Below are 24,545 nucleotides of genomic sequence, written 5' to 3'. Positions count from 1 at the left end.
TATTTCGTGAAAATATGTTAAATGGTTCTTAAGATATAGACCAAAACAGATTATAATACACGACAATTAGTAACAATTCAATATGCACATAATGACATATAATATATTGTTAGACGGTTGCCAGCCAACATTTTTACGTGAAATAAGAAAATTAAAACAAAATTGAATAGCTCCTTGGTAATTGGAATCAATTTTTGACAGAAGGTGTGCGTCATGTGATCTCATTGAAAAGGTAAGGGTTATAGTCGTTCATGTAGAATATATGTTTCTAACTTCATTATTTTATGCTCTTTCTGCTAATTTGTGCCTTTCGTACCTATCCTGATGTGTAGAATATAAAAACAACATATTTTGTTCTTACATTGAAAATATATATACAGGGTGCATCAAAATAAACCGTTGCAGAAGACAAAATAACACTTCGATTTCAGAAAGTTTTAAAAGTTTGATATAATTAGGTAGTTTCTCTTTGTGTTACGTAAAAATACACATATGTGATCCTCGGGTGTCATATGCAAGCAACCTAGTGGTGTGTCAGTGTAGGGAAATGCAGTGAAATATGCGTTATTTTGAAAAAAAGAATATAATAGTACCAAAAATGGTAGAGAATAAGGTACTTTGTTTCAGCCATAGGGACCCGGGTTCGCGACCGCTATGAGAGAAGTGCTTGTACTCGAGTTTGAGCTTTATTTCGTGAAAATATGTTAAATGGTTCTTAAGATATAGACCAAAACAGATTATAATACACGACAATTAGTAACAATTCAATATGCACATAATGACATATAATATATTGTTAGACGGTTGCCAGCCAACATTTTTACGTGAAATAAGAAAATTAAAACAAAATTGAATAGCTCCGTGGTAATTGGAATCAATTTTTGACAGAAGGTGTGCGTCATGTGATCTCATTGAAAAGGTACGGGTTATAGTCGTTCATGTAGAATATATGTTTCTAACTTCATTATTTTATGCTCTTTCTGCTAATTTGTGCCTTTCGTACCTATCCTGATGTGTAGAATATGAAAACAACATATTTTGTTCTTACATTGAAAATATATATACAGGGTGCATCAAAATAAACCGTTGCAGAAGACAAGATAACACTTCGATTTCAGAAAGTTTTAAAAGTTTGATATAATTAGGTAGTTTCTCTTTGTGTTACGTAAAAATACACATATGTGATCCTCGGGTGTCATATGCAAGCAACCTAGTGGTGTGTCAGTGTAGGGAAATGCAGTGAAATATGCGTTATTTTGAAAAAAAGAATAAAATAGTACCAAAAATGGTAGAGAATAAGGTACTTTGTTTCAGCCATAGGGACCCGGGTTCGCGACCGCTATGAGAGAAGTGCTTGTACTCGAGTTTGAGCTTTATTTCGTGAAAATATGTTAAATGGTTGATAAGATATAGACTAAAACACATTATAATACACGACAATTAGTAACAATTCAATATGCACATAATGACATATAATATATTGTTAGACGGTTGCCAGCCAACATTTTTACGTGAAATAAGAAAATTAAAACAAAATTGAATAGCTCCGTGGTAATTGGAATCAATTTTTGACAGAAGATGTGCGTCATGTGATCTCATTGAAAAGGTACGGGTTATAGTCGTTCATGTAGAATATATGTTTCTAACTTCATTATTTTATGCTCTTTCTGCTAATTTGTGCCTTTCGTACCTATCCTGATGTGTAGAATATGAAAACAACATATTTTGTTCTTACATTGAAAATATATATACAGGGTGCATCAAAATAAACCGTTGCAGAAGACAAGTTAACACTTCGATTTCAGAAAGTTTTAAAAGTTTGATATAATTAGGTAGTTTCTCTTTGTGTTACGTAAAAATACACATATGTGATCCTCGGGTGTCTAATGCAAGCAACCTAGTGGTGTGTCAGTGTAGGGAAATGCAGTGAAATATGCGTTATTTTGAAAAAAAGAATATAATAGTACCAAAAATGGTAGAGAATAAGGTACTTTGTTTCAGCCATAGGGACCCGGGTTCGCGACCGCTATGAGAGAAGTGCTTGTACTCGAGTTTGAGCTTTATTTCGTGAAAATATGTTAAATGGTTCTTAAGATATAGACCAAAACAGATTATAATACACGACAATTAGTAACAATTCAATATGCACATAATGACATATAATATATTGTTAGACGGTTGCCAGCCAACATTTTTACGTGAAATAAGAAAATTAAAACAAAATTGAATAGCTCCTTGGTAATTGGAATCAATTTTTGACAGAAGGTGTGCGTCATGTGATCTCATTGAAAAGGTAAGGGTTATAGTCGTTCATGTAGAATTTATGTTTCTAACTTCATTATTTTATGCTCTTTCTGCTAATTTGTGCCTTTCGTACCTATCCTGATGTGTAGAATATGAAAACAACATATTTTGTTCTTACATTGAAAATATATATACAGAGTGCATCAAAAAAAACCGTTGCAGAAGACAAGATAACACTTCGATTTCAGAAAGTTTTAAAAGTTTGATATAATTAGGTAGTTTCTCTTTGTGTTACGTAAAAATACACATATGTGATCCTCGGGTGTCATATGCAAGCAACCTAGTGGTGTGTCAGTGTAGGGAAATGCAATGAAATATGCGTTATTTTGAAAAAAAGAATAAAATAGTACCAAAAATGGTAGAGAATAAGGTACTTTGTTTCAGCCATAGGGACTCGGGTTCGCGACCGCTATGAGAGAAGTGCTTGTACTCGAGTTTGAGCTTTATTTCGTGAAAATATGTTAAATGGTTCTTAAGATATAGACCAAAACAGATAATAATACACGACAATTAGTAACAATTCAATATGCACATAATGACATATAATATATTGTTAGACGGTTGCCAGCCAACATTTTTACGTGAAATAAGAAAATTAAAACAAAATTGAATAGCTCCTTGGTAATTGGAATCAATTTTTGACAGAAGGTGTGCGTCATGTGATCTCATTGAAAAGGTAAGGGTTATAGTCGTTCATGTAGAATATATGTTTCTAACTTCATTATTTTATGCTCTTTCTGCTAATTTGTGCCTTTCGTACCTATCCTGATGTGTAGAATATGAAAACAACATATTTTTTTCTTACATTGAAAATATATATACAGGGTGCATCAAAATAAACCGTTGCAGAAGACAAGATAACACTTCGATTTCAGAAAGTTTTAAAAGTTTGATATAATTAGGTAGTTTATCTTTGTGTTACGTAAAAATACACATATGTGATCCTCGGGTTTCATATGCAAGCAACCTAGTGGTGTGTCAGTGTAGGGAAATGCAATGAAATATGCGTTATTTTGAAAAAAGGAATAAAATAGTACCAAAAATGGTAGAGAATAAGGTACTTTGTTTCAGCCATAGGGACCCGGGTTCGCGACCGCTATGAGAGAAGTGCTTGTACTCGAGTTTGAGCTTTATTTCGTGAAAATATGTTAAATGGTTCATAAGATATAGACTAAAACACATTATAATACACGACAATTAGTAACAATTCAATATGCACATAATGACATATAATATATTGTTAGACGGTTGCCAGCCAACATTTTTACGTGAAATAAGAAAATTAAAACAAAATTGAATAGCTCCGTGGTAATTGGAATCAATTTTTGACAGAAGATGTGCGTCATGTGATCTCATTGAAAAGGTACGGGTTATAGTCGTTCATGTAGAATATATGTTTCTAACTTCATTATTTTATGCTCTTTCTGCTAATTTGTGCCTTTCGTACCTATCCTGATGTGTAGAATATGAAAACAACATATTTTGTTCTTACATTGAAAATATATATACAGGGTGCATCAAAATAAACCGTTGCAGAAGACAAGTTAACACTTCGATTTCAGAAAGTTTTAAAAGTTTGATATAATTAGGTAGTTTCTCTTTGTGTTACGTAAAAATACACATATGTGATCCTCGGGTGTCTAATGCAAGCAACCTAGTGGTGTGTCAGTGTAGGGAAATGCAGTGAAATATGCGTTATTTTGAAAAAAAGAATATAATAGTACCAAAAATGGTAGAGAATAAGGTACTTTGTTTCAGCCATAGGGACCCGGGTTCGCGACCGCTATGAGAGAAGTGCTTGTACTCGAGTTTGAGCTTTATTTCGTGAAAATATGTTAAATGGTTCTTAAGATATAGACTAAAACACATTATAATACACGACAATTAGTAACAATTCAATATGCACATAATGACATATAATATATTGTTAGACGGTTGCCAGCCAACATTTTTACGTGAAATAAGAAAATTAAAACAAAATTGAATAGCTCCTTGGTAATTGGAATCAATTTTTGACAGAAGGTGTGGGTCATGTGATCTCATTGAAAAGGTAAGGGTTATAGTCGTTCATGTAGAATTTATGTTTCTAACTTCATTATTTTATGCTCTTTCTGCTAATTTGTGCCTTTCGTACCTATCCTGATGTGTAGAATATGAAAACAACATATTTTGTTCTTACATTGAAAATATATATACAGGGTGCATCAAAATAAACCGTTGCAGAAGACAAGATAACACTTCGATTTCAGAAAGTTTTAAAAGTTTGATATAATTAGGTAGTTTCTCTTAGTGTTACGTAAAAATACACATATGTGATCCTCGGGTGTCATATGCAAGCAACCTAGTGGTGTGTCAGTGTAGGGAAATGCAATGAAATATGCGTTATTTTGAAAAAAAGAATAAAATAGTACCAAAAATGGTAGAGAATAAGGTACTTTGTTTCAGCCATAGGGACTCGGGTTCGCGACCGCTATGAGAGAAGTGCTTGTACTCGAGTTTGAGCTTTATTTCGTGAAAATATGTTAAATGGTTCTTAAGATATAGACCAAAACAGATTATAATACACGACAATTAGTAACAATTCAATATGCACATAATGACATATAATATATTGTTAGACGGTTGCCAGCCAACATTTTTACGTGAAATAAGAAAATTAAAACAAAATTGAATAGCTCCTTGGTAATTGGAATCAATTTTTGACAGAAGGTGTGCGTCATGTGATTTCATTGAAAAGGTAAGGGTTATAGTCGTTCATGTAGAATTTATGTTTCTAACTTCATTATTTTATGCTCTTTCTGCTAATTTGTGCCTTTCGTACCTATCCTGATGTGTAGAATATGAAAACAACATATTTTGTTCTTACATTGAAAATATATATACAGGGTGCATCAAAAAAAACCGTTGCAGAAGACAAGATAACACTTCGATTTCAGAAAGTTTTAAAAGTTTGATATAATTAGGTAGTTTCTCTTTGTGTTACGTAAAAATACACATATGTGATCCTCGGGTGTCATATGCAAGCAACCTAGTGGTGTGTCAGTGTAGGGAAATGCAATGAAATATGCGTTATTTTGAAAAAAAGAATAAAATAGTACCAAAAATGGTAGAGAATAAGGTACTTTGTTTCAGCCATAGGGACTCGGGTTCGCGACCGCTATGAGAGAAGTGCTTGTACTCGAGTTTGAGCTTTATTTCGTGAAAATATGTTAAATGGTTCTTAAGATATAGACCAAAACAGATTATAATACACGACAATTAGTAACAATTCAATATGCACATAATGACATATAATATATTGTTAGACGGTTGCCAGCCAACATTTTTACGTGAAATAAGAAAATTAAAACAAAATTGAATAGCTCCTTGGTAATTGGAATCAATTTTTGACAGAAGGTGTGCGTCATGTGATCTCATTGAAAAGGTAAGGGTTATAGTCGTTCATGTAGAATATATGTTTCTAACTTCATTATTTTATGCTCTTTCTGCTAATTTGTGCCTTTCGTACCTATCCTGATGTGTAGAATATGAAAACAACATATTTTTTTCTTACATTGAAAATATATATACAGGGTGCATCAAAATAAACCGTTGCAGAAGACAAGATAACACTTCGATTTCAGAAAGTTTTAAAAGTTTGATATAATTAGGTAGTTTATCTTTGTGTTACGTAAAAATACACATATGTGATCCTCGGGTTTCATATGCAAGCAACCTAGTGGTGTGTCAGTGTAGGGAAATGCAATGAAATATGCGTTATTTTGAAAAAAGGAATAAAATAGTACCAAAAATGGTAGAGAATAAGGTACTTTGTTTCAGCCATAGGGACCCGGGTTCGCGACCGCTATGAGAGAAGTGCTTGTACTCGAGTTTGAGCTTTATTTCGTGAAAATATGTTAAATGGTTCATAAGATATAGACTAAAACACATTATAATACACGACAATTAGTAACAATTCAATATGCACATAATGACATATAATATATTGTTAGACGGTTGCCAGCCAACATTTTTACGTGAAATAAGAAAATTAAAACAAAATTGAATAGCTCCGTGGTAATTGGAATCAATTTTTGACAGAAGGTGTGCGTCATGTGATCTCATTGAAAAGGTAAGTTTTATAGTCGTTCATGTAGAATATATGTTTCTAACTTCATTATTTTATGCTCTTTCTGCTAATTTGTGCCTTTCGTACCTATCCTGATGTGTAGAATATGAAAACAACATATTTTGTTCTAACATTGAAAATATATATCCAGGGTGCATCAAAATAAACCGTTGCAGAAGACAAGATAACATTTCGATTTCAGAAAGTTTTAAAAGTATGATATAATTAGGTAGTTTCTCTTTGTGTTACGTAAAAATACACATATGTGATCCTCGGGTGTCATATGCAAGCAACCTAGTGGTGTGTCAGTGTAGGGAAATGCCGTGAAATATGCGTTATTTTGAAAAAAAGAATAAAATAGTACCAAAAATGGTAGAGAATAAGGTACTCTGTTTCAGCCATAGGGACCCGGGTTCGCGACCGCTATGAGAGAAGTGCTTGTACTCGAGTTTGAGCTTTATTTCGTGAAAATATGTTAAATGGTTCTTAAGATATAGACCAAAACAGATTATAATACACGACAATTAGTAACAATTCAATATGCACATAATGACATATAATATATTGTTAGACGGTTGCCAGCCAACATTTTTACGTGAAATAAGAAAATTAAAACAAAATTGAATAGCTCCGTGGTAATTGGAATCAATTTTTGACAGAAGATGTGCGTCATGTGATCTCATTGAAAAGGTACGGGTTATAGTCGTTCATGTAGAATATATGTTTCTAACTTCATTATTTTATGCTCTTTCTGCTAATTTGTGCCTTTCGTACCTATCCTGATGTGTAGAATATGAAAACAACATATTTTGTTCCTACATTGAAAATATATATACAGGGTGCATCAAAATAAACCGTTGCAGAAGACAAGATTACACTTCGATTTCAGAAAGTTTTAAAAGTTTGATATAATTAGGTAGTTTCTCTTTGTGTTACGTAAAAATACACATATGTGATCCCCGCGTGTCTAATTCAAGCAACCTAGTGGTGTGTCAGTGTAGGGAATCGCAGTGAAATATGCGTTATTTTGAAAAAAAGAATAAAATAGTACCAAAAATGGTAGAGAATAAGGTACTTTGTTTCAGCCATAGGGACCCGGGTTCGCGACCGCTATGAGAGAAGTGCTTGTACTCGAGTTTGAGCTTTATTTCGTGAAAATATGTTAAATGGTTCTTAAGATATAGACCAAAACAGATTATAATACACGACAATTAGTAACAATTCAATATGCACATAATGACATATAATATATTGTTAGACGGTTGCCAGCCAACATTTTTACGTGAAATAAGAAAATTAAAACAAAATTGAATAGCTCCTTGGTAATTGGAATCAATTTTTGACAGAAGGTGTGCGTCATGTGATCTCATTGAAAAGGTAAGGGTTATAGTCGTTCATGTAGAATATATGTTTCTAACTTCATTATTTTATGCTCTTTCTGCTAATTTGTGCCTTTCGTACCTATCCTGATGTGTAGAATATAAAAACAACATATTTTGTTCTTACATTGAAAATATATATACAGGGTGCATCAAAATAAACCGTTGCAGAAGACAAAATAACACTTCGATTTCAGAAAGTTTTAAAAGTTTGATATAATTAGGTAGTTTCTCTTTGTGTTACGTAAAAATACACATATGTGATCCTCGGGTGTCATATGCAAGCAACCTAGTGGTGTGTCAGTGTAGGGAAATGCAGTGAAATATGCGTTATTTTGAAAAAAAGAATATAATAGTACCAAAAATGGTAGAGAATAAGGTACTTTGTTTCAGCCATAGGGACCCGGGTTCGCGACCGCTATGAGAGAAGTGCTTGTACTCGAGTTTGAGCTTTATTTCGTGAAAATATGTTAAATGGTTCTTAAGATATAGACCAAAACAGATTATAATACACGACAATTAGTAACAATTCAATATGCACATAATGACATATAATATATTGTTAGACGGTTGCCAGCCAACATTTTTACGTGAAATAAGAAAATTAAAACAAAATTGAATAGCTCCGTGGTAATTGGAATCAATTTTTGACAGAAGGTGTGCGTCATGTGATCTCATTGAAAAGGTACGGGTTATAGTCGTTCATGTAGAATATATGTTTCTAACTTCATTATTTTATGCTCTTTCTGCTAATTTGTGCCTTTCGTACCTATCCTGATGTGTAGAATATGAAAACAACATATTTTGTTCTTACATTGAAAATATATATACAGGGTGCATCAAAATAAACCGTTGCAGAAGACAAGATAACACTTCGATTTCAGAAAGTTTTAAAAGTTTGATATAATTAGGTAGTTTATCTTTGTGTTACGTAAAAATACACATATGTGATCCTCGGGTGTCATATGCAAGCAACCTAGTGGTGTGTCAGTGTAGGGAAATGCAGTGAAATATGCGTTATTTTGAAAAAAAGAATAAAATAGTACCAAAAATGGTAGAGAATAAGGTACTTTGTTTCAGCCATAGGGACCCGGGTTCGCGACCGCTATGAGAGAAGTGCTTGTACTCGAGTTTGAGCTTTATTTCGTGAAAATATGTTAAATGGTTGATAAGATATAGACTAAAACACATTATAATACACGACAATTAGTAACAATTCAATATGCACATAATGACATATAATATATTGTTAGACGGTTGCCAGCCAACATTTTTACGTGAAATAAGAAAATTAAAACAAAATTGAATAGCTCCGTGGTAATTGGAATCAATTTTTGACAGAAGATGTGCGTCATGTGATCTCATTGAAAAGGTACGGGTTATAGTCGTTCATGTAGAATATATGTTTCTAACTTCATTATTTTATGCTCTTTCTGCTAATTTGTGCCTTTCGTACCTATCCTGATGTGTAGAATATGAAAACAACATATTTTGTTCTTACATTGAAAATATATATACAGGGTGCATCAAAATAAACCGTTGCAGAAGACAAGTTAACACTTCGATTTCAGAAAGTTTTAAAAGTTTGATATAATTAGGTAGTTTCTCTTTGTGTTACGTAAAAATACACATATGTGATCCTCGGGTGTCTAATGCAAGCAACCTAGTGGTGTGTCAGTGTAGGGAAATGCAGTGAAATATGCGTTATTTTGAAAAAAAGAATATAATAGTACCAAAAATGGTAGAGAATAAGGTACTTTGTTTCAGCCATAGGGACCCGGGTTCGCGACCGCTATGAGAGAAGTGCTTGTACTCGAGTTTGAGCTTTATTTCGTGAAAATATGTTAAATGGTTCTTAAGATATAGACCAAAACAGATTATAATACACGACAATTAGTAACAATTCAATATGCACATAATGACATATAATATATTGTTAGACGGTTGCCAGCCAACATTTTTACGTGAAATAAGAAAATTAAAACAAAATTGAATAGCTCCTTGGTAATTGGAATCAATTTTTGACAGAAGGTGTGCGTCATGTGATCTCATTGAAAAGGTAAGGGTTATAGTCGTTCATGTAGAATTTATGTTTCTAACTTCATTATTTTATGCTCTTTCTGCTAATTTGTGCCTTTCGTACCTATCCTGATGTGTAGAATATGAAAACAACATATTTTGTTCTTACATTGAAAATATATATACAGAGTGCATCAAAAAAAACCGTTGCAGAAGACAAGATAACACTTCGATTTCAGAAAGTTTTAAAAGTTTGATATAATTAGGTAGTTTCTCTTTGTGTTACGTAAAAATACACATATGTGATCCTCGGGTGTCATATGCAAGCAACCTAGTGGTGTGTCAGTGTAGGGAAATGCAATGAAATATGCGTTATTTTGAAAAAAAGAATAAAATAGTACCAAAAATGGTAGAGAATAAGGTACTTTGTTTCAGCCATAGGGACTCGGGTTCGCGACCGCTATGAGAGAAGTGCTTGTACTCGAGTTTGAGCTTTATTTCGTGAAAATATGTTAAATGGTTCTTAAGATATAGACCAAAACAGATTATAATACACGACAATTAGTAACAATTCAATATGCACATAATGACATATAATATATTGTTAGACGGTTGCCAGCCAACATTTTTACGTGAAATAAGAAAATTAAAACAAAATTGAATAGCTCCTTGGTAATTGGAATCAATTTTTGACAGAAGGTGTGCGTCATGTGATCTCATTGAAAAGGTAAGGGTTATAGTCGTTCATGTAGAATATATGTTTCTAACTTCATTATTTTATGCTCTTTCTGCTAATTTGTGCCTTTCGTACCTATCCTGATGTGTAGAATATGAAAACAACATATTTTTTTCTTACATTGAAAATATATATACAGGGTGCATCAAAATAAACCGTTGCAGAAGACAAGATAACACTTCGATTTCAGAAAGTTTTAAAAGTTTGATATAATTAGGTAGTTTATCTTTGTGTTACGTAAAAATACACATATGTGATCCTCGGGTTTCATATGCAAGCAACCTAGTGGTGTGTCAGTGTAGGGAAATGCAATGAAATATGCGTTATTTTGAAAAAAGGAATAAAATAGTACCAAAAATGGTAGAGAATAAGGTACTTTGTTTCAGCCATAGGGACCCGGGTTCGCGACCGCTATGAGAGAAGTGCTTGTACTCGAGTTTGAGCTTTATTTCGTGAAAATATGTTAAATGGTTCATAAGATATAGACTAAAACACATTATAATACACGACAATTAGTAACAATTCAATATGCACATAATGACATATAATATATTGTTAGACGGTTGCCAGCCAACATTTTTACGTGAAATAAGAAAATTAAAACAAAATTGAATAGCTCCGTGGTAATTGGAATCAATTTTTGACAGAAGATGTGCGTCATGTGATCTCATTGAAAAGGTACGGGTTATAGTCGTTCATGTAGAATATATGTTTCTAACTTCATTATTTTATGCTCTTTCTGCTAATTTGTGCCTTTCGTACCTATCCTGATGTGTAGAATATGAAAACAACATATTTTGTTCTTACATTGAAAATATATATACAGGGTGCATCAAAATAAACCGTTGCAGAAGACAAGTTAACACTTCGATTTCAGAAAGTTTTAAAAGTTTGATATAATTAGGTAGTTTCTCTTTGTGTTACGTAAAAATACACATATGTGATCCTCGGGTGTCTAATGCAAGCAACCTAGTGGTGTGTCAGTGTAGGGAAATGCAGTGAAATATGCGTTATTTTGAAAAAAAGAATATAATAGTACCAAAAATGGTAGAGAATAAGGTACTTTGTTTCAGCCATAGGGACCCGGGTTCGCGACCGCTATGAGAGAAGTGCTTGTACTCGAGTTTGAGCTTTATTTCGTGAAAATATGTTAAATGGTTCTTAAGATATAGACTAAAACACATTATAATACACGACAATTAGTAACAATTCAATATGCACATAATGACATATAATATATTGTTAGACGGTTGCCAGCCAACATTTTTACGTGAAATAAGAAAATTAAAACAAAATTGAATAGCTCCTTGGTAATTGGAATCAATTTTTGACAGAAGGTGTGCGTCATGTGATCTCATTGAAAAGGTAAGGGTTATAGTCGTTCATGTAGAATTTATGTTTCTAACTTCATTATTTTATGCTCTTTCTGCTAATTTGTGCCTTTCGTACCTATCCTGATGTGTAGAATATGAAAACAACATATTTTGTTCTTACATTGAAAATATATATACAGGGTGCATCAAAATAAACCGTTGCAGAAGACAAGATAACACTTCGATTTCAGAAAGTTTTAAAAGTTTGATATAATTAGGTAGTTTCTCTTAGTGTTACGTAAAAATACACATATGTGATCCTCGGGTGTCATATGCAAGCAACCTAGTGGTGTGTCAGTGTAGGGAAATGCAATGAAATATGCGTTATTTTGAAAAAAAGAATAAAATAGTACCAAAAATGGTAGAGAATAAGGTACTTTGTTTCAGCCATAGGGACTCGGGTTCGCGACCGCTATGAGAGAAGTGCTTGTACTCGAGTTTGAGCTTTATTTCGTGAAAATATGTTAAATGGTTCTTAAGATATAGACCAAAACAGATTATAATACACGACAATTAGTAACAATTCAATATGCACATAATGACATATAATATATTGTTAGACGGTTGCCAGCCAACATTTTTACGTGAAATAAGAAAATTAAAACAAAATTGAATAGCTCCTTGGTAATTGGAATCAATTTTTGACAGAAGGTGTGCGTCATGTGATCTCATTGAAAAGGTAAGGGTTATAGTCGTTCATGTAGAATATATGTTTCTAACTTCATTATTTTATGCTCTTTCTGCTAATTTGTGCCTTTCGTACCTATCCTGATGTGTAGAATATGAAAACAACATATTTTTTTCTTACATTGAAAATATATATACAGGGTGCATCAAAATAAACCGTTGCAGAAGACAAGATAACACTTCGATTTCAGAAAGTTTTAAAAGTTTGATATAATTAGGTAGTTTATCTTTGTGTTACGTAAAAATACACATATGTGATCCTCGGGTTTCATATGCAAGCAACCTAGTGGTGTGTCAGTGTAGGGAAATGCAATGAAATATGCGTTATTTTGAAAAAAGGAATAAAATAGTACCAAAAATGGTAGAGAATAAGGTACTTTGTTTCAGCCATAGGGACCCGGGTTCGCGACCGCTATGAGAGAAGTGCTTGTACTCGAGTTTGAGCTTTATTTCGTGAAAATATGTTAAATGGTTCATAAGATATAGACTAAAACACATTATAATACACGACAATTAGTAACAATTCAATATGCACATAATGACATATAATATATTGTTAGACGGTTGCCAGCCAACATTTTTACGTGAAATAAGAAAATTAAAACAAAATTGAATAGCTCCGTGGTAATTGGAATCAATTTTTGACAGAAGATGTGCGTCATGTGATCTCATTGAAAAGGTACGGGTTATAGTCGTTCATGTAGAATATATGTTTCTAACTTCATTATTTTATGCTCTTTCTGCTAATTTGTGCCTTTCGTACCTATCCTGATGTGTAGAATATGAAAACAACATATTTTGTTCTTACATTGAAAATATATATACAGGGTGCATCAAAATAAACCGTTGCAGAAGACAAGTTAACACTTCGATTTCAGAAAGTTTTAAAAGTTTGATATAATTAGGTAGTTTCTCTTTGTGTTACGTAAAAATACACATATGTGATCCTCGGGTGTCTAATGCAAGCAACCTAGTGGTGTGTCAGTGTAGGGAAATGCAGTGAAATATGCGTTATTTTGAAAAAAAGAATATAATAGTACCAAAAATGGTAGAGAATAAGGTACTTTGTTTCAGCCATAGGGACCCGGGTTCGCGACCGCTATGAGAGAAGTGCTTGTACTCGAGTTTGAGCTTTATTTCGTGAAAATATGTTAAATGGTTCTTAAGATATAGACTAAAACACATTATAATACACGACAATTAGTAACAATTCAATATGCACATAATGACATATAATATATTGTTAGACGGTTGCCAGCCAACATTTTTACGTGAAATAAGAAAATTAAAACAAAATTGAATAGCTCCTTGGTAATTGGAATCAATTTTTGACAGAAGGTGTGCGTCATGTGATCTCATTGAAAAGGTAAGGGTTATAGTCGTTCATGTAGAATTTATGTTTCTAACTTCATTATTTTATGCTCTTTCTGCTAATTTGTGCCTTTCGTACCTATCCTGATGTGTAGAATATGAAAACAACATATTTTGTTCTTACATTGAAAATATATATACAGGGTGCATCAAAAAAAACCGTTGCAGAAGACAAGATAACACTTCGATTTCAGAAAGTTTTAAAAGTTTGATATAATTAGGTAGTTTCTCTTTGTGTTACGTAAAAATACACATATGTGATCCTCGGGTGTCATATGCAAGCAACCTAGTGGTGTGTCAGTGTAGGGAAATGCAATGAAATATGCGTTATTTTGAAAAAAAGAATAAAATAGTACCAAAAATGGTAGAGAATAAGGTACTTTGTTTCAGCCATAGGGACTCGGGTTCGCGACCGCTATGAGAGAAGTGCTTGTACTCGAGTTTGAGCTTTATTTCGTGAAAATATGTTAAATGGTTCTTAAGATATAGACCAAAACAGATTATAATACACGACAATTAGTAACAATTCAATATGCACATAATGACATATAATATATTGTTAGACGGTTGCCAGCCAACATTTTTACGTGAAATAAGAAAATTAAAACAAAATTGAATAGCTCCTTGGTAATTGGAATCAATTTTTGACAGAAGGTGTGCGTCATGTGATCTCATTGAAAAGGTAAGGGTTATAGTCGTTCATGTAGAATATATGTTTCTAACTTCATTATTTTATGCTCTTTCTGCTAATTTGTGCCTTTCGTACCTATCCTGATGTGTAGAATATGAAAACAACATATTTTGTTCTTACATTGAAAATATATATACAGGGTGCATCAAAATAAACCGTTGCAGAAGACAAGATAACACTTCGATTTCAGAAAGTTTTAAAAGTTTGATATAATTAGGTAGTTTATCTTTGTGTTACGTAAAAATACACATATGTGATCCTCGGGTTTCATATGCAAGCAACCTAGTGGTGTGTCAGTGTAGGGAAATGCAATGAAATATGCGTTATTTTGAAAAAAGGAATAAAATAGTACCAAAAATGGTAGAGAATAAGGTACTTTGTTTCAGCCATAGGGACTCGGGTTCGCGACCGCTATGAGAGAAGTGCTTGTACTCGAGTTTGAGCTTTATTTCGTGAAAATATGTTAAATGGTTCTTAAGATATAGACCAAAACAGATTATAATACACGACAATTAGTAACAATTCAATATGCACATAATGACATATAATATATTGTTAGACGGTTGCCAGCCAACATTTTTACGTGAAATAAGAAAATTAAAACAAAATTGAATAGCTCCTTGGTAATTGGAATCAATTTTTGACAGAAGGTGTGCGTCATGTGATCTCATTGAAAAGGTAAGGGTTATAGTCGTTCATGTAGAATATATGTTTCTAACTTCATTATTTTATGCTCTTTCTGCTAATTTGTGCCTTTCGTACCTATCCTGATGTGTAGAATATGAAAACAACATATTTTTTTCTTACATTGAAAATATATATACAGGGTGCATCAAAATAAACCGTTGCAGAAGACAAGATAACACTTCGATTTCAGAAAGTTTTAAAAGTTTGATATAATTAGGTAGTTTATCTTTGTGTTACGTAAAAATACACATATGTGATCCTCGGGTTTCATATGCAAGCAACCTAGTGGTGTGTCAGTGTAGGGAAATGCAATGAAATATGCGTTATTTTGAAAAAAGGAATAAAATAGTACCAAAAATGGTAGAGAATAAGGTACTTTGTTTCAGCCATAGGGACCCGGGTTCGCGACCGCTATGAGAGAATTGCTTGTACTCGAGTTTGAGCTTTATTTCGTGAAAATATGTTAAATGGTTCATAAGATATAGACTAAAACACATTATAATACACGACAATTAGTAACAATTCAATATGCACATAATGACATATAATATATTGTTAGACGGTTGCCAGCCAACATTTTTACGTGAAATAAGAAAATTAAAACAAAATTGAATAGCTCCGTGGTAATTGGAATCAATTTTTGACAGAAGATGTGCGTCATGTGATCTCATTGAAAAGGTACGGGTTATAGTCGTTCATGTAGAATATATGTTTCTAACTTCATTATTTTATGCTCTTTCTGCTAATTTGTGCCTTTCGTACCTATCCTGATGTGTAGAATATGAAAACAACATATTTTGTTCTTACATTGAAAATATATATACAGGGTGCATCAAAATAAACCGTTGCAGAAGACAAGTTAACACTTCGATTTCAGAAAGTTTTAAAAGTTTGATATAATTAGGTAGTTTCTCTTTGTGTTACGTAAAAATACACATATGTGATCCTCGGGTGTCTAATGCAAGCAACCTAGTGGTGTGTCAGTGTAGGGAAATGCAGTGAAATATGCGTTATTTTGAAAAAAAGAATATAATAGTACCAAAAATGGTAGAGAATAAGGTACTTTGTTTCAGCCATAGGGACCCGGGTTCGCGACCGCTATGAGAGAAGTGCTTGTACTCGAGTTTGAGCTTTATTTCGTGAAAATATGTTAAATGGTTCTTAAGATATAGACTAAAACACATTATAATACACGACAATTAGTAACAATTCAATATGCACATAATGACATATAATATATTGTTAGACGGTTGCCAGCCAACATTTTTACGTGAAATAAGAAAATTAAAACAAAATTGAATAGCTCCTTGGTAATTGGAATCAATTTTTGACAGAAGGTGTGCGTCATGTGATCTCATTGAAAAGGTAAGGGTTATAGTCGTTCATGTAGAATTTATGTTTCTAACTTCATTATTTTATGCTCTTTCTGCTAATTTGTGCCTTTCGTACCTATCCTGATGTGTAGAATATGAAAACAACATATTTTGTTCTTACATTGAAAATATATATACAGGGTGCATCAAAAAAAACCGTTGCAGAAGACAAGATAACACTTCGATTTCAGAAAGTTTTAAAAGTTTGATATAATTAGGTAGTTTCTCTTTGTGTTACGTAAAAATACACATATGTGATCCTCGGGTGTCATATGCAAGCAACCTAGTGGTGTGTCAGTGTAGGGAAATGCAATGAAATATGCGTTATTTTGAAAAAAAGAATAAAATAGTACCAAAAATGGTAGAGAATAAGGTACTTTGTTTCAGCCATAGGGACTCGGGTTCGCGACCGCTATGAGAGAAGTGCTTGTACTCGAGTTTGAGCTTTATTTCGTGAAAATATGTTAAATGGTTCTTAAGATATAGACCAAAACAGATTATAATACACGACAATTAGTAACAATTCAATATGCACATAATGACATATAATATATTGTTAGACGGTTGCCAGCCAACATTTTTACGTGAAATAAGAAAATTAAAACAAAATTGAATAGCTCCTTGGTAATTGGAATCAATTTTTGACAGAAGGTGTGCGTCATGTGATCTCATTGAAAAGGTAAGGGTTATAGTCGTTCATGTAGAATATATGTTTCTAACTTCATTATTTTATGCTCTTTCTGCTAATTTGTGCCTTTCGTACCTATCCTGATGTGTAGAATATGAAAACAACATATTTTGTTCTTACATTGAAAATATATATACAGGGTGCATCAAAATAAACCGTTGCAGAAGACAAGATAACACTTCGATTTCAGAAAGTTTTAAAAGTTTGATATAATTAGGTAGTTTATCTTTGTGTTACGTAAAAATACACATATGTGATCCTCGGGTTTCATATGCAAGCAACCTAGTGGTGTGTCAGTGTAGGGAAATGCAATGAAATATGCGTTATTTTGAAAAAAGGAATAAAATAGTACCAAAAATGGTAGAGAATAAGGTACTTTGTTTCAGCCATAGGGACTCGGGTTCGCGACCGCTATGAGAGAAGTGCTTGTACTCGAGTTTGAGCTTTATTTCGTGAAAATATGTTAAATGGTTCTTAAGATATAGACCAAAACAGATTATAATACACGACAATTAGTAACAATTCAATATGCACATAATGACATATAATATATTGTTAGACGGTTGCCAGCCAACATTTTTACGTGAAATAAGAAAATTAAAACAAAATTGAATAGCTCCTTGGTAATTGGAATCAATTTTTGACAGAAGGTGTGCGTCATGTGATCTCATTGAAAAGGTAAGGGTTATAGTCGTTCATGTAGAATATATGTTTCTAACTTCATTATTTTATGCTCTTTCTGCTAATTTGTGCCTTTCGTACCTATCCTGATGTGTAGAATATGAAAACAACATATTTTTTTCTTACATTGAAAATATATATACAGGGTGCATCAAAATAAACCGTTGCAGAAGACAAGATAACACTTCGATTTCAGAAAGTTTTAAAAGTTTGATATAATTAGGTAGTTTATCTTTGTGTTACGTAAAAATACACATATGTGATCCTCGGGTTTCATATGCAAGCAACCTAGTGGTGTGTCAGTGTAGGGAAATGCAATGAAATATGCGTTATTTTGAAAAAAGGAATAAAATAGTACCAAAAATGGTAGAGAATAAGGTACTTTGTTTCAGCCATAGGGACCCGGGTTCGCGACCGCTATGAGAGAATTGCTTGTACTCGAGTTTGAGCTTTATTTCGTGAAAATATGTTAAATGGTTCATAAGATATAGACTAAAACACATTATAATACACGACAATTAGTAACAATTCAATATGCACATAATGACATATAATATATTGTTAGACGGTTGCCAGCCAACATTTTTACGTGAAATAAGAAAATTAAAACAAAATTGAATAGCTCCGTGGTAATTGGAATCAATTTTTGACAGAAGATGTGCGTCATGTGATCTCATTGAAAAGGTACGGGTTATAGTCGTTCATGTAGAATATATGTTTCTAACTTCATTATTTTATGCTCTTTCTGCTAATTTGTGCCTTTCGTACCTATCCTGATGTGTAGAATATGAAAACAACATATTTTGTTCTTACATTGAAAATATATATACAGGGTGCATCAAAATAAACCGTTGCAGAAGACAAGTTAACACTTCGATTTCAGAAAGTTTTAAAAGTTTGATATAATTAGGTAGTTTCTCTTTGTGTTACGTAAAAATACACATATGTGATCCTCGGGTGTCTAATGCAAGCAACCTAGTGGTGTGTCAGTGTAGGGAAATGCAGTGAAATATGCGTTATTTTGAAAAAAAGAATATAATAGTACCAAAAATGGTAGAGAATAAGGTACTTTGTTTCAGCCATAGGGACCCGGGTTCGCGACCGCTATGAGAGAAGTGCTTGTACTCGAGTTTGAGCTTTATTTCGTGAAAATATGTTAAATGGTTCTTAAGATATAGACTAAAACACATTATAATACACGACAATTAGTAACAATTCAATATGCACATAATGACATATAATATATTGTTAGACGGTTGCCAGCCAACATTTTTACGTGAAATAAGAAAATTAAAACAAAATTGAATAGCTCCTTGGTAATTGGAATCAATTTTTGACAGAAGGTGTGCGTCATGTGATCTCATTGAAAAGGTAAGGGTTATAGTCGTTCATGTAGAATTTATGTTTCTAACTTCATTATTTTATGCTCTTTCTGCTAATTTGTGCCTTTCGTACCTATCCTGATGTGTAGAATATGAAAACAACATATTTTGTTCTTACATTGAAAATATATATACAGGGTGCATCAAAAAAAACCGTTGCAGAAGACAAGATAACACTTCGATTTCAGAAAGTTTTAAAAGTTTGATATAATTAGGTAGTTTCTCTTTGTGTTACGTAAAAATACACATATGTGATCCTCGGGTGTCATATGCAAGCAACCTAGTGGTGTGTCAGTGTAGGGAAATGCAATGAAATATGCGTTATTTTGAAAAAAAGAATAAAATAGTACCAAAAATGGTAGAGAATAAGGTACTTTGTTTCAGCCATAGGGACTCGGGTTCGCGACCGCTATGAGAGAAGTGCTTGTACTCGAGTTTGAGCTTTATTTCGTGAAAATATGTTAAATGGTTCTTAAGATATAGACCAAAACAGATTATAATACACGACAATTAGTAACAATTCAATATGCACATAATGACATATAATATATTGTTAGACGGTTGCCAGCCAACATTTTTACGTGAAATAAGAAAATTAAAACAAAATTGAATAGCTCCTTGGTAATTGGAATCAATTTTTGACAGAAGGTGTGCGTCATGTGATCTCATTGAAAAGGTAAGGGTTATAGTCGTTCATGTAGAATATATGTTTCTAACTTCATTATTTTATGCTCTTTCTGCTAATTTGTGCCTTTCGTACCTATCCTGATGTGTAGAATATGAAAACAACATATTTTGTTCTTACATTGAAAATATATATACAGGGTGCATCAAAATAAACCGTTGCAGAAGACAAGATAACACTTCGATTTCAGAAAGTTTTAAAAGTTTGATATAATTAGGTAGTTTATCTTTGTGTTACGTAAAAATACACATATGTGATCCTCGGGTTTCATATGCAAGCAACCTAGTGGTGTGTCAGTGTAGGGAAATGCAATGAAATATGCGTTATTTTGAAAAAAGGAATAAAATAGTACCAAAAATGGTAGAGAATAAGGTACTTTGTTTCAGCCATAGGGACTCGGGTTCGCGACCGCTATGAGAGAAGTGCTTGTACTCGAGTTTGAGCTTTATTTCGTGAAAATATGTTAAATGGTTCTTAAGATATAGACCAAAACAGATTATAATACACGACAATTAGTAACAATTCAATATGCACATAATGACATATAATATATTGTTAGACGGTTGCCAGCCAACATTTTTACGTGAAATAAGAAAATTAAAACAAAATTGAATAGCTCCTTGGTAATTGGAATCAATTTTTGACAGAAGGTGTGCGTCATGTGATCTCATTGAAAAGGTAAGGGTTATAGTCGTTCATGTAGAATATATGTTTCTAACTTCATTATTTTATGCTCTTTCTGCTAATTTGTGCCTTTCGTACCTATCCTGATGTGTAGAATATGAAAACAACATATTTTTTTCTTACATTGAAAATATATATACAGGGTGCATCAAAATAAACCGTTGCAGAAGACAAGATAACACTTCGATTTCAGAAAGTTTTAAAAGTTTGATATAATTAGGTAGTTTATCTTTGTGTTACGTAAAAATACACATATGTGATCCTCGGGTTTCATATGCAAGCAACCTAGTGGTGTGTCAGTGTAGGGAAATGCAATGAAATATGCGTTATTTTGAAAAAAGGAATAAAATAGTACCAAAAATGGTAGAGAATAAGGTACTTTGTTTCAGCCATAGGGACCCGGGTTCGCGACCGCTATGAGAGAATTGCTTGTACTCGAGTTTGAGCTTTATTTCGTGAAAATATGTTAAATGGTTCATAAGATATAGACTAAAACACATTATAATACACGACAATTAGTAACAATTCAATATGCACATAATGACATATAATATATTGTTAGACGGTTGCCAGCCAACATTTTTACGTGAAATAAGAAAATTAAAACAAAATTGAATAGCTCCGTGGTAATTGGAATCAATTTTTGACAGAAGATGTGCGTCATGTGATCTCATTGAAAAGGTACGGGTTATAGTCGTTCATGTAGAATATATGTTTCTAACTTCATTATTTTATGCTCTTTCTGCTAATTTGTGCCTTTCGTACCTATCCTGATGTGTAGAATATGAAAACAACATATTTTGTTCTTACATTGAAAATATATATACAGGGTGCATCAAAATAAACCGTTGCAGAAGACAAGTTAACACTTCGATTTCAGAAAGTTTTAAAAGTTTGATATAATTAGGTAGTTTCTCTTTGTGTTACGTAAAAATACACATATGTGATCCTCGGGTGTCTAATGCAAGCAACCTAGTGGTGTGTCAGTGTAGGGAAATGCAGTGAAATATGCGTTATTTTGAAAAAAAGAATATAATAGTACCAAAAATGGTAGAGAATAAGGTACTTTGTTTCAGCCATAGGGACCCGGGTTCGCGACCGCTATGAGAGAAGTGCTTGTACTCGAGTTTGAGCTTTATTTCGTGAAAATATGTTAAATGGTTCTTAAGATATAGACTAAAACACATTATAATACACGACAATTAGTAACAATTCAATATGCACATAATGACATATAATATATTGTTAGACGGTTGCCAGCCAACATTTTTACGTGAAATAAGAAAATTAAAACAAAATTGAATAGCTCCTTGGTAATTGGAATCAATTTTTGACAGAAGGTGTGCGTCATGTGATCTCATTGAAAAGGTAAGGGTTATAGTCGTTCATGTAGAATTTATGTTTCTAACTTCATTATTTTATGCTCTTTCTGCTAATTTGTGCCTTTCGTACCTATCCTGATGTGTAGAATATGAAAACAACATATTTTGTTCTTACATTGAAAATATATATACAGGGTGCATCAAAAAAAACCGTTGCAGAAGACAAGATAACACTTCGATTTCAGAAAGTTTTAAAAGTTTGATATAATTAGGTAGTTTCTCTTTGTGTTACGTAAAAATACACATATGTGATCCTCGGGTGTCATATGCAAGCAACCTAGTGGTGTGTCAGTGTAGGGAAATGCAATGAAATATGCGTTATTTTGAAAAAAAGAATAAAATAGTACCAAAAATGGTAGAGAATAAGGTACTTTGTTTCAGCCATAGGGACTCGGGTTCGCGACCGCTATGAGAGAAGTGCTTGTACTCGAGTTTGAGCTTTATTTCGTGAAAATATGTTAAATGGTTCTTAAGATATAGACCAAAACAGATTATAATACACGACAATTAGTAACAATTCAATATGCACATAATGACATATAATATATTGTTAGACGGTTGCCAGCCAACATTTTTACGTGAAATAAGAAAATTAAAACAAAATTGAATAGCTCCTTGGTAATTGGAATCAATTTTTGACAGAAGGTGTGCGTCATGTGATCTCATTGAAAAGGTAAGGGTTATAGTCGTTCATGTAGAATATATGTTTCTAACTTCATTATTTTATGCTCTTTCTGCTAATTTGTGCCTTTCGTACCTATCCTGATGTGTAGAATATGAAAACAACATATTTTGTTCTTACATTGAAAATATATATACAGGGTGCATCAAAATAAACCGTTGCAGAAGACAAGATAACACTTTGATTTCAGAAAGTTTTAAAAGTTTGATATAATTAGGTAGTTTATCTTTGTGTTACGTAAAAATACACATATGTGATCCTCGGGTTTCATATGCAAGCAACCTAGTGGTGTGTCAGTGTAGGGAAATGCAATGAAATATGCGTTATTTTGAAAAAAGGAATAAAATAGTACCAAAAATGGTAGAGAATAAGGTACTTTGTTTCAGCCATAGGGACTCGGGTTCGCGACCGCTATGAGAGAAGTGCTTGTACTCGAGTTTGAGCTTTATTTCGTGAAAATATGTTAAATGGTTCTTAAGATATAGACCAAAACAGATTATAATACACGACAATTAGTAACAATTCAATATGCACATAATGACATATAATATATTGTTAGACGGTTGCCAGCCAACATTTTTACGTGAAATAAGAAAATTAAAACAAAATTGAATAGCTCCTTGGTAATTGGAATCAATTTTTGACAGAAGGTGTGCGTCATGTGATCTCATTGAAAAGGTAAGGGTTATAGTCGTTCATGTAGAATATATGTTTCTAACTTCATTATTTTATGCTCTTTCTGCTAATTTGTGCCTTTCGTACCTATCCTGATGTGTAGAATATGAAAACAACATATTTTTTTCTTACATTGAAAATATATATACAGGGTGCATCAAAATAAACCGTTGCAGAAGACAAGATAACACTTCGATTTCAGAAAGTTTTAAAAGATTGATATAATTAGGTAGTTTATCTTTGTGTTACGTAAAAATACACATATGTGATCCTCGGGTTTCATATGCAAGCAACCTAGTGGTGTGTCAGTGTAGGGAAATGCAATGAAATATGCGTTATTTTGAAAAAAGGAATAAAATAGCACCAAAAATGGTAGAGAATAAGGTACTTTGTTTCAGCCATAGGGACCCGGGTTCGCGACCGCTATGAGAGAATTGCTTGTACTCGAGTTTGAGCTTTATTTCGTGAAAATATGTTAAATGGTTCATAAGATATAGACTAAAACACATTATAATACACGACAATTAGTAACAATTCAATATGCACATAATGACATATAATATATTGTTAGACGGTTGCCAGCCAACATTTTTACGTGAAATAAGAAAATTAAAACAAAATTGAATAGCTCCGTGGTAATTGGAATCAATTTTTGACAGAAGATGTGCGTCATGTGATCTCATTGAAAAGGTACGGGTTATAGTCGTTCATGTAGAATATATGTTTCTAACTTCATTATTTTATGCTCTTTCTGCTAATTTGTGCCTTTCGTACCTATCCTGATGTGTAGAATATGAAAACAACATATTTTGTTCTTACATTGAAAATATATATACAGGGTGCATCAAAATAAACCGTTGCAGAAGACAAGTTAACACTTCGATTTCAGAAAGTTTTAAAAGTTTGATATAATTAGGTAGTTTCTCTTTGTGTTACGTAAAAATACACATATGTGATC

This window comes from Thermobia domestica, chromosome 9 (assembly GCF_964235325.1).
Source record: "Thermobia domestica chromosome 9, izTheDome1.hap1.1, whole genome shotgun sequence".
Lineage (NCBI taxonomy): Eukaryota > Metazoa > Arthropoda > Insecta > Zygentoma > Lepismatidae > Thermobia > Thermobia domestica.
The sequence above is the reverse complement of the archived record's forward strand: the minus strand, read 5'-3'. Positions refer to the sequence as shown.